Source organism: Delphinapterus leucas, chromosome 15 (genome assembly GCF_059928025.1).
Source record: "Delphinapterus leucas isolate spDelLeu-1000000601 "Yukka" chromosome 15, BTC_Dleu_Yukka2, whole genome shotgun sequence".
NCBI classification, from domain to species: domain Eukaryota; kingdom Metazoa; phylum Chordata; class Mammalia; order Artiodactyla; family Monodontidae; genus Delphinapterus; species Delphinapterus leucas.
In genome coordinates this window covers 77,499,690-77,517,685 of record NC_143143.1, presented here as the reverse complement: position 1 = coordinate 77,517,685, position 17,996 = coordinate 77,499,690, and the positions used below count along the sequence as shown (strand labels likewise).

Genomic DNA, 17,996 nt, shown 5'->3' with positions numbered 1-17,996 from the left:
GTGCTCAGCCTGTGTGACAGCACAAGTCTTTGTGTAAACATAGGTGTCTCTTTCTGTGCCCCAGGGAGAAGGAAAACCACATTGTTGGCTCTCTCTGGTTCTCATGCTTTTTCACTTCTCCACACCTTTGCTAGAGCTATTTCCTCTCGTGGCCTTTCCTTTCCCATCATATAGATCAGGGGTGGGTACACTATGGCCTAGGGGCCAAATCTGGCCCATCATCTGTTTTTGTAAGTAAAGTTTTATGGGAACACAGTCGCATCTATTTGTTTATCTATGACTGCTTTTGATCTACAACAGCATAAGTGAGTAGTTGTGGCAGAGACCTGTGGAGTCTAAATATTTATTATCTGGCTCTTTACAGAAAAGGTCTGTTGGCCTCAATCTAGCTGACTTTTCCATATCTCGTAAGAATGAGTTGAAATGCCTCCTCCTCCAGGAAGCATTCCGTGATCTCCCAGTCTGGTTTAAGGACCTCTACTGTGTTCCAGTAGTCCCATCTTCCCTCTAAAACAGGGTTTCTTAATCTTCTCCCACTTCAGGAGACTTTTTAGATACTTTTTCCTAATTTCCAGCTGCCCTCCCCCCATGAAATTTTAATACACAGATAAACTGTATATCTGTTTTTTCACTGCAGCTTTTTGGAGGGCCACAAACCATGGTAATTTCTAAGGTTCTTTTGCCCCTGCTGAGAATGCATGCGAACATCTCTTATTGTCATGCATTCATTCAGCTGAACAGAATGTATTGAGCACTTACTATGTACCAAGCCCTGCTCTAGGCACAGAGGACACATGGTGAAGGTAGCAGACACAGTCCCCGCATCTACTCATCTATTCGTGGGAATGATCCCTCACCAGACCTGAGCAACTGGGAGGCAGGGAGCCAGCTAATTCAACTTTACATAAGAAAAATTTCCTGGAGCCCAGCTCTAGTAGGCATTTAATGAGTTCAACAACTTGTTAACATGAGTAGTTATGGAAATGTAGTCACCGAAGGGATGGGGTAATTGGGAAAAATAAAATCGCACTGCAATAGAGACAGGGATTATTGGATTAATGATGGTGTTTTGGAGATTTTCAGTGTGCCCACTGCTGGGCACTCAGTCACTCAACAAACATCTATTCACTGGGTAATCTGGACCAGCAGGCCATGGTGGGGACCATCCTTCCAGAGTCTCTGTGATATAGATGTCACAGACTGCCGGTCCCAACTACGGATGTGTATTTTGATCCTCACAGTGTTAGAAAATAACACAAACAAAGAAATTGAATTGATTGCCAACTTTTAGAAATTGGGAAATTTCATATAAAAATCTGAACTTCTGTCTTCTCTGGAACAAAAGGGAACAATAGGGTAGCCTTGGCCGGTATTCCTCCTTGGCAGGAGTCAGATGGAGATAAGCAGCAGCTGTGACTTTAGATGAGCCTTACACTCATCAGTTTGCCCCAGTCTCCACCCCTCCCTGCTATCTGCTTGACCCTGAGACAAGAGTCAGTTGCTGTTCAGCACCATGTGGTTGCCTTACACCTCACCCCCTTCACTCCTGCCAGGCTCCCCAAGGCTTCTGAGTTTTTGATCCTCAGACTGTGATAACAGGAGGGTCATAGCGATCACAGTTAGAGACCGAGGGGTGTGTCTGTGGCAGTGACAGCCGTTGGCCCTCAGATCCAGCCCCCTACCCTTCCCTCCTCTGCTCGGCATCACAGGAACTGCACTTCCCCTCTTCCCTGCCCTCTGGCTTCCTCCAGGGGCTGGCCTGTGGGAGGCAGCATTGGAGGGTATAGGAGGGGAGGGGAGAGAGAAGCAAGTGTATTTCTCCCCCTCTCTAGGCCTCGGGCATTAGACATGCTCCTCTCGGCTGCAGCTCCCACCTGGCGGACCATCCCTGGTTCTAGCCCTCACTGGCCGGCTGGCTTCTGTGCTTCAGTGACACCACCCCATCTTCTGTCCCTCCAGCCCCAGGGACAGCTTCCTACTGCTGTTGTGCCTCTGCCTCCTGTGGTTTCTCAGCTTCTCCACCACATGTAACCAGTCCCCATGTTAAACTCCCTCTTTGGAAGACCTGGGTATACCTGGAAGCAAGGGACTCCTCCTCTCTGGGGGACAAAAGGACCTTGGGCCCAGTGGCCTCATAGTCTACTGGTCATTGCCAGTTGCTGAGCACTTTAGGGATGGGACAGCATCTTTGACCTCATGGTCCCAGCTGGTGGACCCTACTGGAGGCCCTGGTGAAGCAGGAGGAAAAGGCCCTTCCAGAGTTGCTGGTGATGGACACTGATGGTGAGACAGAGCCATGGAGTGGGATCAATCCTGCTGTGGCCACTCAGAAGAGGGGAGGCTTGAGCGTCCAACTGGAGCCTTCTTCTGACTCCTAGGAGGGCAAGATGTGGGCCCCAAACAGGGATGCTGGGAGGTAAAACCTGGCACCTTCCCAGCACTCAATACAGAGCCCATTTGGTGACTGGGCCTGGCTTTGGCTTTTGCCAGACTGGAGGGGGGGAAGGTGGGGAGAATGTACATGGGCATATCCACTGTCACATAAGGGTGCAGCCCTGTTTCATTCTTTCTTGAACTCAGGGAATTGCAGCCCTGCGCTCATCATGATCATATTGGTGGAGGATAACTGATTATCAAAAACAAAAAGGAACTATACTGAATGTCCTATTCACCTGCTTTTGATGGGCAATTCTGAGAATTCTTCATTGGGGGTGTGTGTGTGTGTGTGTGTGTTACATGTGTTTCTACACAGCATTCAGCTAGGATATTTTAAAAAATGTACATCTACAGTGTGATGTAACATGAGACTCCATAGGGCAACTCAATCTTTGGCAATAAACGTCTTCCCACGCAGACATAGAGAATGGACTTGAGGACACGGGGTGGGGGAAGGGTAAGCTGGGACGAAGTGAGAGAGTGGCAATGGACTTATATATACTAACAAATGTAAAGTAGATAGCTAGTGGGAAGCAGCCGCATAGCACAGGGAGATCAGCTCGGTGCTTTGTGACCACCTAGAGGGGTGGGATAGGGAGGGTGGGAGGGACACGCAAGAGGGAGGAGATATGAGGATATGTGTATATGTATAGCTGATTCACTTTGTTATAAAGCAGAAACTAACACACCATTGTAAAAGAACTATACTCCAATAAAGATGTTAAAAAAAAATTTGCTTTCAAAGAAAAAAAATAAATGTCTTCCCAGCTCTTTGGCTATTGTCCGTCCTGCCTAGCAGATTGGCACCTCCAGGAGGACAGAAACACGCCTGCTTTGCTCCCCACGTTCTCATCAGCCTAACACACAGTAGGTGCAAAAGTATTAAGAAATCTTGGTATATGCCGTATGTAACGACCAACTCAAAGACGGATTAAAGATTTGAAACTAAGACCTGAAGCCATAAAACCCCTAGCAGAAAAAATAGGCAGTAATCTCCTTGACATTGGTCTTGGCCATAATGTTTTCGATTTGTCACTAAAAGCAAAGGCAACAAAAGCAAAAATAAACAAATGGGACTACACCAAACTACAAAACTTCCGCACAGCAAAGGAAACCATCAACAAAATGAAAAGACAGCCTACTGAACGGGAGAAGATATTTGCAAATGATGTATCTGACAAGGGGTTAATATCCCCAATATACAAAGAACTCATATAACTCAACATCAAAAGAGCAAACAATCCAATTAAAAAATGGGCCGAGGGTCTGAATAGACAATTTTCCAAAGAAGACATACAGATGGCCAGCAGACACAGGAAAAGATATTCAACATCACTAATTATCAGGAAAGGCAAATGAAAATCATGAGATATCACCTCACATCTGTCAGAATGGCTATCATCAAAAAGACAACATATAGCAAGTATTGGTGAGGATGTGAAGAAAAGGGAAAGCCAGTGCACTGCTGGTGGCACAGCCATTATGGAAAACAGTATGAAGGTTCCTCAAAACATTAAAAATAGAACTACAATATGATCTAGCAATTCCACTTCTGGGTATTTTTCTGAAGAAAACGAAAACACTCATTTCAAAAGATATATGCCCCCCTCAGTGTTTATTGCAGCATTATTTAGAACAGCCAAGATATGGAAGCAACCTATGTGTCCATCAAGAGGTGGATGGATAAAGAAGATGCAACACACACACACACACACACACAGAGACACACAGACACACAGACACACAGACACACAGACACACACGCACACACACACACACACACACACACACACACACAAGATGGAATATTACTCAGCCATAAAAAATGAAATATTGCCATTTGTGACAACATGGATGGACCTAGGAGGTATTATGCTAAGTGAAATAAGTCAGAGAATGAAAAATACCACTTGATTTCGCTTATCTGTGAAATCTCAAAAACAAGACAAATGAACAAACATAACAAAACAGAAACAGAGTCATAGATACAGAGAACAAACTGGTGGTTGCAAGAGGGACGGGTGGGGGAATGAGTGAAATAAATGAGGGAGATTGAGGTACAAGTTTCCAGTTATAAAGTAACTAAGTTACACGGATGTAATGTACAACATAGGGAATATAGTCAAAAATATAGTAATAACTTGCTATGGTGATAAACGGCAACTAGACTTACGGTGATCATTTGGTAATGTATAAAAATATTAAATCACTATGTTGTACACCTGAAACTAATATATATGTCAATTATACTTCAATAAAAATATTTAAAAATAATAAACAAACCTAAAAAACACTAATGCAAAAAGATATATGCACCTCCATGTTCACTGCAATCTTATTTACAATAGCCAAGATATGGAAACAATGTAAGTGTCCACAGACAGATGAATGGATAAAGAAGATGTAGAATGTGGTATATATATATACTCAGGCAAAAAAGGAATGAAGTCTTGCCATTTGTGACAACATGGATGGAAATTGAGGGCATTATGCTAAGTGAAATAAGTCAGAGAAAGACAAATACCCTATGATCTCACTTATAGGTGGAATCTAAAACAAAAACAACTTAGCTCATAGATGCAGAGAACAGATTGGTGGTTGCCAGAGGTCTGGGGGGATGGGGGCAAAACAGGTGAAGGGGGTCAAAAGGTACAAATTTCCGGTTATAAAATATAAGTCATAGGGATGTAATGTATAGCATGGCAACTATAATTAATAATACTGTATTGCATATTTGAAAGTTGCTGAGACAGTAGATCTTAAAAGTTCTCATCATAAGGAAAAAATGTGTGTAAGTAGGGTGACAGATGTTAACTAGACTTATCGTGGTTATCATTTCACAATATATACAAATATCAAATCGTTACATTCTATACCTGAAACTAATATAATGTTATACATCAATTATACCTCAATTAAAACAAACAAAAAAACAGAAGTCTTGAGTTGTAGTTGGTTTGTTCTCCTGCACAACTCTGGTGTGACCTCTGGGTTTCACCTCTGGGCATTTGCATGTAATTTTCCTCTGCCTAGGTAGCCCTTCCACCACTTTGTCCCAGTTAATATCCCATCCCCATTCTCATCTCAGCTTCAATGTCACCTTCTCAGGGAAGTCTTCCCTGATTTTCCAGGCAAGATTCAGTACCCCCGTCAACGTCCTTACATCATTCATTTGTTCATTGTTTCTTTCCTTCACTTAAACCTTCAACCACTTATCCAACAAACATCCATAGCACGCCTACCCTGCTCTAGGATTTGTTCCAGGCACTATGGACACAGCCCCTGCTTTCATGGAGCTCACATTTGGGGATCATTCAATAAACAAGTAAACAGATAAGGTAACTTCAGATCAATATGAGTTACGAAGTAAACAGGGTGATGTGGTAAGAGCGTGACTGGCGGGGGCCTCCCTGAGGAAGCGATTTTTTTTTTTTTTTGTGGTACGCGGCACTCTCACTGTTGTGGCCTCTCCCGTTGTGGAGCACAGGCTCCGGACGCGCAGGCTCAGCGGCCATGGCTCACGGGCCTAGCTGCTCCGCGGCATGTGGGATCTTCCCAGACCAGAGCACGAACCCGTGTCCCCTGCATCGGCAGGCGGACTCTCAACCACTGCACCACCAGGGAAGCCCAGGAAGCGATGTTTGAATCAAGATTTGAATCAAGAAGGAGCCGGCCATGGGAAGATCTGGGAAAAGCATACCAGGGAAAGGGAGCAACAAGTGCAAAGGTCCTGAGGCAGGAATACCCGGCACAACTGAGAAACAGCCAGGAGGTCATTGTAGCTGGAGCACAGTGGGGAGCTGTGAGCTCAGAGAGGTAGGGTAGTGGCAGGTCGTGCAGAGCCTTGAGGCTACAATAAGGACTCTGGATTTTGACCTGGGAGCAGAGGGCAGCCGTCAGAGGGTTTTAACAAGGTTTTGTATTTCTTCACAGTCTAAGCCCACATCACCTTTTGCAATTCTGCTTTTGCATGACTTTGGGAGTGGTGTCTGGGTTTTGACTGTGAGTTCCCTGAGGGGGCAGCCATGTCCCTTCTGATCCCCAAATATCTGTCTCTCTGACTCATAGTACATGTAGGCCTCAGGCTGGGTGCCACCAGAAGCAGACACTGAGACAAGAATTCAAGTCATTTGTTTGGAAGGTGATCCCAGGAAGCAAGAAAGTGGGGACATGAAACAGGGAAGGAAAGGCAGCCAGTACAGGGTATATTTTTGAGCAGGTTACAGCTGTGGGCAGTTGAGGCTCACTTCTGCTGGGGAACACTGGGACCAGTGTAGAACATGCCTCCAAAGTATTCCCACCCAGGAGTGAGGAAGTGGGTTTTTATCCACCACCTTCCACGTCACTGGTTGAGGGCTGTTGCCAGGGAATAAACTCTTGGGCACGTCCAGCCTGCCCTGCATGGCCTTAATAGGCTCTGGTGGCCAGAGAGAGCCCTCAGCAAAGAGATGCAGGCACTGGTGACTGGAAGCCATTGAACAGTGAGCAGGGGGGCGCAGTCTGTATTTAAGTAAACTAATGACAGCTGACCAATAGAATAGCCGCGAAAGAAATGCCCCTGAACACGACAGCGGGGGCACCACTTCCTCTTGAATTTTCAGTGAATCCCCAGAGTTCCTCAGGGGGTTAGCTTTTGCTCCAGTCTCTTGGTTTTTGTGTGGCCAGGATGGAAGGTTCTGGAAGCCTGCCCTGCCATCCCAGGAGGCTGGGGCTCACCACATCCTGGGAAACTGGAGAGGAGAAATTTGGATTTTTCTCTAGGAAGCAGTTTCCTCGGCAGTCCACAAGCCTTTATCAGCGTTCAGCCCTCTCTTATTGGGCAGGCAGCCCTGATGGTGCGGGCCTGGCATTCCAGGAGCAAAAAACCCTGCCGTTCCTTACCCCACCTGGTAAAACTGGGCTGCATGGGGATGGCACCGTGCCCTCCGGCCACCACCCGGAAACTGGCTTGGCTGGCAACAGGGCGGGTGGGGAGGAAGGTAGAGCTGTTTGAACATGTCCCTTGCTGCCGCGGAAGGGGTGGGAGATGGCAAGGGTGAGCTGCAGAAACGTGATGAGGTTATAGTTTCCTCTTGATGCAAATCCTCTCAGCCTATGAATGGGCCTCTGCCGACAGAGAAGGTGAGTGATATAAAGATGTGGTGGAGCAGAGAGATGCCTTTCAGACGAGGAAATCAAAGAATCCTGCCCATTTCCTGGAACCCGGAGGCCTCCCACCTGCCCTGGGCACTGGGTAAGTAGTGGGCATCATTCCATGAGACCAAGTCTCCTCAACCACAGCACTGTTGACCTTTGGGGATGGATACTTAATTCTCTATAACGGGGGTCTGTCCTGTGCATTGTAGGATGTTTAGAAGCATCGCTGGCCTCCACTCACCATGTGCCAGGCGCAGTTCCCCATTCCCAGTCATTACCATCAAAAGTGTCTCCAGACATTACTAAATGTCCTCTAGGGTACAAAATTGCCCCTGGTTGAAAATCAGTGCGTTAGACCCACCAGTACTTACACGAGGGCTTCTTTTGTTCCAAGCCCTGTATTCAGTGATTTACATGTCTCAGTCAGTGCATTGAGTCTTCACAACACACTTATCAGGCTGGGGCGGATGTGGCAGCTCCATATTGTCATGCCAAGGCTGCTAACTTGTTCTCACCTCCTGGCGGTGTTGCCCTGGTCTCATGGTACAACATGGCTCAACCCCACATCCACATTACAGCCAGTGGGAAATGGAGAGGGGAAACCTGGAAGTTGTCCGGATAGCTTAACACCACATCCCATTGGTCAAAACTTGGTCACATGGCCACATCTAACTGCAAGGAAGGCTGGGAAATGTAGTCTTTATAGGGACAGCCCCATGCTCAACTACGAGTCCATTACTATGAAAGTAGGGGAGGATACTGAGGGGCAACTAGCAGCCTCAACTACGTCCCATTTCATAAACGGGGAAACTAAGGCACAGAGTGGTTAAGTACTCTTCCAAGGTCACACAGAGAATAAAAAAATAAAGTAAGAAAATGGATATAAAGTGTAGGTGCTTAAAGCCAGCCTTCTTCCTTCCCATATATCCTTTGAGTATCATCCATTGCAATTGGTCAGTTCCAAGGGTCTCCTTTAGAGGAGGATACTGAAAGTTTTCCTGCATTCCCAGGACTGATGAGTTTCCTTCGGCCCCTGAAATCCACACCCTTTAGGTCATCCAGGTGCAATCCTAAAATAACCCAAAGGTTTTTAGGATCCTTTTATCTAGTGGAGCAAAGGACCCACGGACCCTGCTTTCCTACATGTGCAGGTGGGAGATATGTTGAGGCAAGTTCTTAGCCGAAAAGATTTCCCTAAACTGCAAGGAAACTGAGGCTCAGAGAGGAGAAGGGACTTTTTCAAGGCCACACAGCTGCCTCCTGGCAGAGCCAGGACTAGGACCCCAGATGAGGAACCCTGGTGAAACATTGTCTTCCAGCTTCCAAAACCTGGGAGGCGTCCTCCACCTTCTCATTGCCTGTTCTCTGTCCTGTGCATTTGTTCCCTTTCCCGTTTTAATCCCTTTACTGCTGTGTTAGTGAGATTTCTGGGAGAAGCCGAGGTTTACACTCTGGAGACCATTGTTGTCTACCCAACAGCCAGACTCTCTTGTCTTCAAAAGCAGAACCCTGATTTTGTGAAGGAGTAGGAGGTGGTAAGTCCAGCCCCAGGGGAAGGATTAAGATTGGGCTAAATCAGTCATATTATCCCATGCCTCTTGGCTACAACTCACTTTCCCAGCCTCCTTTGCAGTATGGAACAGACATATGACCCGTTGTGGCCAATTCAATGTGAGGGGAATCCCTCCAAGGAGACAGTGGGAAAGATTTTCTTCCCAGATTAAAAGAGCTCAAAGAGAAAGGAGATTCCCCCTCTCCCCCCAACACTTTCTCCTCCCTTGAACTCTATTAAGGATGTGATGCTAGGGACTGTGGCCCTATCTTGTGACCATGAGGTTTCAAGACTAATGACAAAAACCCAACACACAGGATGGCTGAGTGGAAAGGTTAGAGTGGCTGAATACTGGATGACATTGTTGAGATGCTGCCTTGACCCTGAAACTATCTACCTCCAGATTTCTTGTCCTCTGAAATAATTAAATGCCTTTACTGTTTAAGCCACGATTAGTGGATTATTCTGAAATTTGCTGCTGAAGGCATTCTTAACTAATATAATTAAGTTCAGCCCACCATATTTTGGCCCTGGAATTTATACCCAAATCCCAGATGGTAGGACCATCACTTATTTTTATGAGTGGCTGACACCCCTCTTTGCCTCCGTGGAAGCTGATGGAGAGAAGCCCATTCAATCTGCTTGGGTCCTCGCAGGATGAATGAGGTGTGAAGAAACACACATAATAATTCTTGGGAGACTTTTGAGATGTACTCAAAAGGGTACAACATTTGCTTATAGTTGGGGGCTTGGATTCTTTAATGTATTATCAACTCTCAGAGTTGCACAGCATTTGGGGAATTTTGGACTTAACAGAATGTCTATCAATTAGAAATGCTTAGATGCCTATAACAGAAGAATCATAATGACTAACAGTTATATGCTGAATATAACTTGCCAGCACTTTAATAAGCACTTCACTTACACTAACTCATTTATTCTTTACAACCCCACGAAGATATACTATCTTCCCTCCATTCTCCAAATAGGGAAACTGAGGCACATAGCTAGTAAGTGATATAACTAGGATGTGACGCCAGGTAGCTGACTCCAAAGTTCATGCTCTTAGCTGCCTCTCTTTATTTTTTTAAATTTATCTATTTATTTATTTTTGGCTGTGTTGGGTCTTCGTTTCTGTGCGAGGGCTTTCTCTAGTTGCTGCGAGCGGGGGCCACTCTTCATCGCGGTGCGCGGGCCTCTCGCTGTCGCGGCCTCTTTTGTTGCGGAGCACAGGCTCCAGACGCGCAGGCTCAGTAGCTGTGGCACACGGGCTTAGTTGCTCCGCGGCATGTGGGCTCTTCCCAGACCAGGGCTCGAACCCGTGTCCCCTGCATTGGCAGGCAGACTCTCAACTACTGCGTCACCAGGGAAGCCCAGCTGCCTCTCTTTAGAGCCAATTAGCAGTGACTTCAGCCATAAGAGCTTCTGTCATTTACTTAAAAGGAAGTTTAGCACGGAGTCCTCTAACCTTACCCTTTGCCAACCTCAGCACGCTGGCTTTTGCCACCTAATTGGCACAGGATGGTGACTGAAGTCAAGCATCCCCCTGTCCCATGTCTGTATCCACGGCAAGAAGGTAAGGCAGTGGCAGCATTGCCAATCCTCCTTAGCGGGTGAAAGGTCTCACCGGAGCAGCCATCCAGCAAACTTCCTGTTGTGCCTCATTGGTCAGAAGCCAGTCACATGCTCACCTTGGACCAATCGCCGGCAGACCGGAATGAATGTGCCACGATTAGCTAGACCAATCACACTTCTCCCCAGGGCATGGTGTGGCTGGCACAAATTGGGGTTCAGTTAGCAAAGAAGAAGGGGGATGGCTGTTGGGTAGGCAGCCAATGACATGGATCCCAGCTGCTGACATTACTGAGTGTATACAGTGAGCTGGGCTTTGCCTTCAGCTCTTTACATATGTTGATATTATCGAGTCGTCATACTATTATTATCCCTGAACAATTTGAAGTCCAGAGAACTTTAATTGACTTGCCCTAAATCACCCAGACAGGAGAGGAGGAAGCTGGATTCAAATGCAAACCCCTTAGAGACCTGCTCTCAACCCTTCTAGGCAGGGTTGCCAGATAAAATAAAGGATAACCAGTTAAATTAGAATTTCAGGTAAAGAAAATATTTTAGTATACGTATGTCCCAAATATTGCATGGGTTATACTTATACTAAAAAAAATTTATTGTTGATCTGAAGTGCAAATTTAATTGGGCATCCTATATTTTTATATGCTAAATTTGACAATCCTACTTAGGGTCACTGGGTATGAAACCTAAGCAGTGGTGTGGGAGCTTAGCCACACTTTGTTTGCATAATAAACACTAAGAAAATTCCACAAAGAAATATGCATTCTCCCATTTTTCATGTAACCTGATCCCTCTTGGATTATTATTTGTTTCCTTCTTTTCAAGAGTGATATGGGTACAGAGAAAATGTCCCTGCCTCAGAAAAACAACAGTGTATGTATTGTGATAAACGGTAACTGGCATTTGGCCTCAGGGCCAGGGAGGCAGTAGGGAGAGGTGGGGAGTGTGGGGCACTGGGGACTCCTTTCTAACACTCCCATTCCCAGTTGGTTGTCGCCAGGAAGAACGTGGGCCTAGCACAGTCCAATCTTTCAATGTTTTAAGGGAGGGAGAAATCTGAGTTTTTAGGTAAAATCTCTTTATTTGTGAACATTGGCTGAAATTTTATTAAAATGCCACATGGGCCAAAGGAAACATATCTGCAGGCTTGTGGGCAGCCAGGGAAAAACCTCTGCTGTTTAGTTTTGGGAGATGAGGCTGCAACTTCTGCAAGCCGGGGAGCAGAGAGGCTGGGCTGGAGGCAGCCTTGGCAATAGGAGAGTCCCGTGGGGCAAGGGACTGCAGCCAGAACTGGCTTAAAATCTCCTCTCTTCCAGATAACTGCTGTGTGATGGTGGGTAGGTTGCATAGCCTCTCTGTTTTCCAAACCATTCAGAGGCTATAATTGTATCCATCTTGCTGTGTAGCTGGGAGGATTCCACTGATGGAGTTGATGTAGGTAAGGTGCCTGGCACACGGTGAGGGTATGCTAATTCCTTTCCCTGGGAAGGGCTCACACTTAGAAGTTTGATGTGAGTATTTCTTTTTCAGGTCCTTCCTCGTTTCCTTCCTTCCTTCCACCTTCCCTCCCTCTCTCACTCCCCCTTCTCTTCCTCCTCCTCCTTCTTCTTTTTCTTTTTTAATTAAATTGTGTGAAGATTTAGGGCCAGGCATCAAGAGAGCCGGGGGCAGGCCCTGGCTCTATTCCAACCTTGAGGTGAGACTGGGGAAAGATTCTCTTCCTCGTAGGGCCTCAGTTTCTCCCTGTGTGAGAAGGTAGGTCTGACTGGAGCTGCATATGCTCTTCCAGGGGGGCCAGGGTCATGCAATTCTGTGGAGCCTTCTCAGGGAGGGATGGGGGCAGGGATGGTGGCCTTGGCGGTGATGGGAGGTGGGTGGCTGGAGGAGGCTGAGTCAGAGGGCGCTCTCAGGGCTGGGAGCAAGAGAACATACCAGCACATAGTACCCAGTGACTCGCAAGCCATAGGAAGCCAGCAGCCCCTGTCATCAGGGAGCCTGTAAACACCCTCCAAGGAGAGCTAGGTCCCTGCTTGTCTTGGATCTGACCACGGGCCCATCCCAGCGATTTGGGGTCAAAGCTCTTAACAGATCACCCTGCCAGGAACATGGAAACGCCGAGCCCCTCCTCCCAGCTTTCTGAGATCTGACCTCTGCTCACCTCCCCTCTCACGCTCCTCCCTCTTGCCAGGTCAGAGTCTGGTGAGTTTCTCGAACATGCAGTCCTCTTCCTGAGCCTCCAGGCCTTTACACAAGCTGTTTCCTCCACCTGGACTGTCGTCTCCCTCTTCTCTAGGCCTCCCCAAGATCACGTTTCCTTCTGGTTCAAATGTTAGCTCAAAATCACCTCCCGTGGGAAACCTCTGCTGGTTCCCAGGTGATCTCAGGCCCTCTTGTAGCCCCGTTCATCTTCTCCTATGGCACTCACAGCCACCTGTGAGCTATATCGCTCTGCTTGTATGTTTGATCAGTCTGTCTGTCCTCCTCTGGAGGGTGAGGACCGGGGGGTCATTTCTGCTACTACAGCCCATTCATTGAATGAGTGAATGAGCGAAAGAACAAATGAAGCGAAAGAACAAATGAAGCTCTCCCAAGAGTCTGGGAGACCCTCTCAGGCCCAGCGAGCTCAGCGTCCTCTCAAAGGGATATCACAGCAGGTCAGGTCATTCCTCAGCCTCAACCCTCCCGTATCTCCCCACTGCACTTATGAAAAAATCCCAAACTCCACCCGGGGCTTCCCAGTGTGCCCCAGGATCTAGCCTGGCTGATCTCTGTAACCTCACTCCCTCCCCGCTGTGCCCGCTGCCCCATCCCAGCTCCAGCCACGATGGCCTCCTTTCTGTTTCTCCACCAACCAGGTCTGTTCCTGCCTCAGGGCAAGCACGTTCTGTTCCCTGGAATACTCGGCGCCAGGCCGTCTCCTAACTTATGTCCCAGTCATGTCACCTCACAGAGGCCTTCCCCACACACATTCTTCCTCAGGTCACCCTGTTTTGTTCCTTCACAGCACGTATCACTATCTGAAATGATTTCATTTATTTTCAAGTATTTGATCCACTTTTGGCAGAGTTCAAAGCTGTGCAGAATAAAGACTTTTCCCAGCTTCCCTTGCAGCTAGGTGAGGCCATGCAACCAAGTTCTGGTTGAAACTGGGAGTATGTGTGGCAGTTTCTGGAATCTTTCCTAGAGATTTAACTGTTGCTTGCCCTTTACTCATTATCTTTCCTTCTCCATCCTGCCACCTGGAAGGCAGAGGAGAAGGCTGGTGCTGTGGCCTCTATGTTGGAGCATGAGAAGGAGGGCCACACCCTAGGGATGGCAGAGTGGCGAACAAGCCAGAGCCTGGGACACCGAGGGCTTCGTGGAATCTCCAAACCAGCCCTGAACTGCCTACATCTGGACTTCATCACACGAGAGAAAAATAAACTCCCCTTTTTAATGTTGATTTTTTCGAGTTAAGCTTATTATATTTTATCATGACTACATTTGTATGTCTTAAGCAGTACAGTCTCATGAAAAATGTCAGCTAGAGTATATGCTAGATATTTTCATTTTAACATGTGCTCTATAGGGCTTTGTCTACTCCATCCAGAATTTTAGTTGGAGTTACTGGAAGAGCCCTGGGCAAGAGAAGGGAGGCCACTTGCCTGAGGTCACACCGCAGGGGAGGGGCAGAGCTGGAATGTGACCCCTGGGCCCCAGGTTCTAACCCCCAACCCTCTTTCTCAGCAGCTCCCAGCTTGAGGTGCTGCTGCACGTCCCCCAGGACAATGCGATGGGCAGAGTGATTTACACCCTCTCTGCTTTTTAGGCCATTAGGCCAAGAGGTCCTTTCTTATTTCTCAGGGGCCCAGAGCATGTTGGAACTGTGAGAGAAGACCCTGCTTGTAGGGTCTGGTGGGGGTTGAATCTCAGCCCTGCTGCTGGCAAGCTGTGCACCTCGAGGAAGACTCCAGTCTCTCTGAGCCTCAGTTTCACGATAAGTAATGCCCCAGGGCAGGTCAGGTGCCCTGCAGATTCCCTGAGGTGCCATTTTTAGAGTGTGTGACACCTCAAGAAGGATGGAGCGCTACATCCCACAAAGTGGAAATTCCTGAAGCACAGCTGGTGTCATTGGTGTTAGGAGGAAGTGGTCAACTTAGTGCAAACTTTGGAATCAGTTCTGGGTTCAAATCCTGGTCCCACACTTAGCAACTGTGTGACCCTGAGCAATTCACTTCCCTTGTTCTGGCTTTCCTAGTGTCCTCGTTGGAAAACATGGACTCACTCATTCATTCAACACATGTGCTGAGCACCTCTCAGGCCAGACTGTTTCTAGGTGCTGAGATTCGGCCGTGAACAAGTTAGACAAAGTCCTCCTCATGGGGCTGATGATTGAGTGGGGAAGGAAGCCAGACAGCAAAGAAAGAGACAAACATGTAGCAAGACAATAAGACACATGAAGCAAACTAAAGAGGGGGAGAAAGAGATGGTGGGAGGGGCTCTCTGAGACAGGGTAGTCAGGGAGGCCTTCCGGAGGAGGTGACACTGGGGCAGAGACCTGAATGGCGTGAGATGCGAGGTTCTAGGGCAGCTGAGCCTGGTCTCTCCCATTACCCTGTAACTATTCCTGGGCCTCCCCCAGCTGAATTCTTCCTCGGAGCAGGAACTGTGTAGTGGCCAACTCTGTGTCCCAGGCACCAGCCCAGGGATGACTGGTTGAGCAGAGACACTGGCTGTCCCCGCCCCCTCCCCACAAGCGTCCAGTCCATCAGCAAGGCTGCCTGTTTAGTCTCTTAAAGTTCTCTTGAATCCATCCACTTCTCTCGGCCCACCCTCATTTCCTGCCTGGACTATTGCAGTAGCCCCCTCCCTGGTCTCCCTGCTCCCACCTTACTCTCCTGTAGTCTGTCTTCCCCACAGCATCGGCATTAGTTTCCCATGGCTGCTGTGGCAAATTACCACAAACTTAGTGGCTTAAAATGACATGCATTTATTTACTTACAGTTCTGGAGGTCAGAAGTCTGAAGTCAGTCTCTAGGCTAAAGTCAAGGTGTTGGCAGGGCTGGTTCCTGCTGGAGGCTCCCAGGGAGAAGCTGTTTCTTTGCCTTTTTCAACTTCTAGTGGTTACTTGCATTCCTTAGCTTGTGGTCCCCTCCTCCATCTTCAAAGTGCATCCTTTCAGTCTGTTTCTGTCATTGTCTCTGCCTTCTCCTCTTCTGTGGTCAAACCTCCTTCTGCCTCCATCTTATGACTCCTGTGATTACATTGAGCCCACTCAGATAATCCAGGATAATCTTCCCAACTCAAGATCCTTAACTAAATCATAACGGCAAAGTTCCTTTTGCCATACAAAGTAACATTCAGGGCTTCCCTGGTGGTGCAGCGGTTGAGAGTCCGCCTGCCGATGCAGGGGACGCAGGTTCGTGCCCCGGTCCGGGAAGATCCCACATGCCGCGGAGCGTATGGGCCCGTGAGCCACGGCCGCTGAGCCTGTGCATCCGGAGCCTGTGCTCTGCAACGGGAGAGGCCACAACAGTGAGAGGCCTGCGTACTGCAAAAAAAAAAAAAAGTAACATTCAAAGGTTGGGGGATTAAGATGTGGACATCTTTGGAAGGGGGGCATTATTCATCCAAAGGGATCTTATTAGAACCTAAGTCAGGTTCTGTGCCTCATCTGCTTAAAATTGTCCCATGGTCCCCAGCTCTCTCAGAGCACATTCAAAGCCCTTACAGTGGCCACAAAGTCCTGCACATCTGTGTGCTTGTTACTTCTCCTCTCTAGCCACAGGCCTCCTTGCTGTGCCTCAACACTCCATGCATGCTCCTGCCTCAGGGCCTTTGCACGGTGCAATTCCCTCTGCCCAGAACCTTTCACCCTGCCTCTGCCCAAGGCTAGTTCCTTGTCATCCTTCAGGTCTCACCTCCTCAGAAAGGCCCCTTTGGACAACACCCTCCCTGTAACAGCCCTTCCCTCTCCCCTCAGTCTGAACACAGTCTGAAATTTTCTTGACTGTTTATTTGTTTTCTTGTTGATTACCCACTGTCCCCACTAGACTATTATCTCTTAAAGACCTAGTAGGGCTGGTCTGTCTGGTTCTCGGCTGTATCTTCTGCACCAAGGACAGGGCCTGGCACCTAGCAGGTGCTCAGAAAATCCTTGCTCCATGAATCCCTGAGTGGCTAACTTCCAAAGGCCCTCAATGCTGCTGTGAATAAAATATAAATTCGCTTAAAGGCATCCTGACCATCCAGGTGACTCTGGCTTGATCTGTTACTTCAGTCAGTGATTAAAACACTGTCTTCACATGTAAAAAAGTGGGAAGGCATCATTTAGACTAGGCAAGCAAGGACTTTGAAGGTCCTGGAATAGAGGCAGGGGTCTCCTAAGGGCAGGAGCCATCAGGAGTGGCAGGGGGGTCTCATGGGGAAGAGCAGGCTCACGGAGTGGGCGCTCGGGCAGTGGTGTTCTCTCTCTGTACCCAGACTTCCACATCTGCAAAATGGAGATCATAACAGACCTCACCTCATAGCAGGGTTCTCAGCCACTGTGCTATTGATATTTGGGGCCGGATCATTCTCTGCACAGGGGGCTGCCCTGTGCACTGTGGGATACGCAGCAGCGTCACTGGCCTCCACCCGTTAGATGCCAGTAGCATTTTCCCAGTTGTGACAACCCAAAACGTCCCCAGATGTAGCCTAAAATCTCCTGAGGGACAGAATCGCTTTGGGCTGAGAACAGCTGCCTCAGAGGATCATCCTGGGGGTTGAAAGAGATGACGTGGGTAAAGCATCTGGCACAGGGCCTGGCCCCCAGCAGCTGCTCGGGAAATGGGAGCTGTTACCTGGGCAAGAGGGCGGCCGGGTTGGAATCTTGGCTCTGCCACTTAACAAGTTAGCAGGTGGCACTGGGCAAGTGACTCTGGCTCTCTGAGCCTCTGTTTCTTCATCTGTAAAATGGAATAATAATAGCGCCCACTCTCTTGGGGCTTCCAGTGCTATGCCCCGTGCACAGTAACTGCTTAGTAAGTGGGAAATCTGAGGATGAAGATGAGGGTGACGGAGGCTCCTGGGAAAAGTGGGAGTGAGAGAAAGGGCACTTTGCGAGCACAACCTGGGGTCTCTAGAGTGTGTGCCCCTGCATTAATTAGGGACACATAGTCACAAATGCCCACACCCGGGAGGGCAGCTGGCTCAGACCCTCAGCCCTGCTGGGCCATTTAATATTTAAGCTGGATAAGGGGTGACAAGGCTGGAAGGCCAGCGGTGAGCGGGGCCTGGCCTTGTTTGGCTTTGGTGACGCTATGGC

The 17,996-nt window shown here is 48.1% G+C and overlaps 1 long non-coding RNA gene across 1 annotated transcript in view; it reads right to left on the bottom strand.

Moving 5' to 3' along the window:
- Positions 1-924: 924 nt before the first annotated feature.
- Positions 925-17,996, bottom strand: part of LOC111186769 (uncharacterized) — a 246,370-nt gene continuing 229,298 nt past the window's right edge. Inside the window, exon 6 of the long non-coding RNA XR_004024083.2 lies at positions 925-16,241. This is a non-coding gene — a long non-coding RNA (uncharacterized LOC111186769). The remainder of the gene's footprint in view (positions 16,242-17,996) is intronic.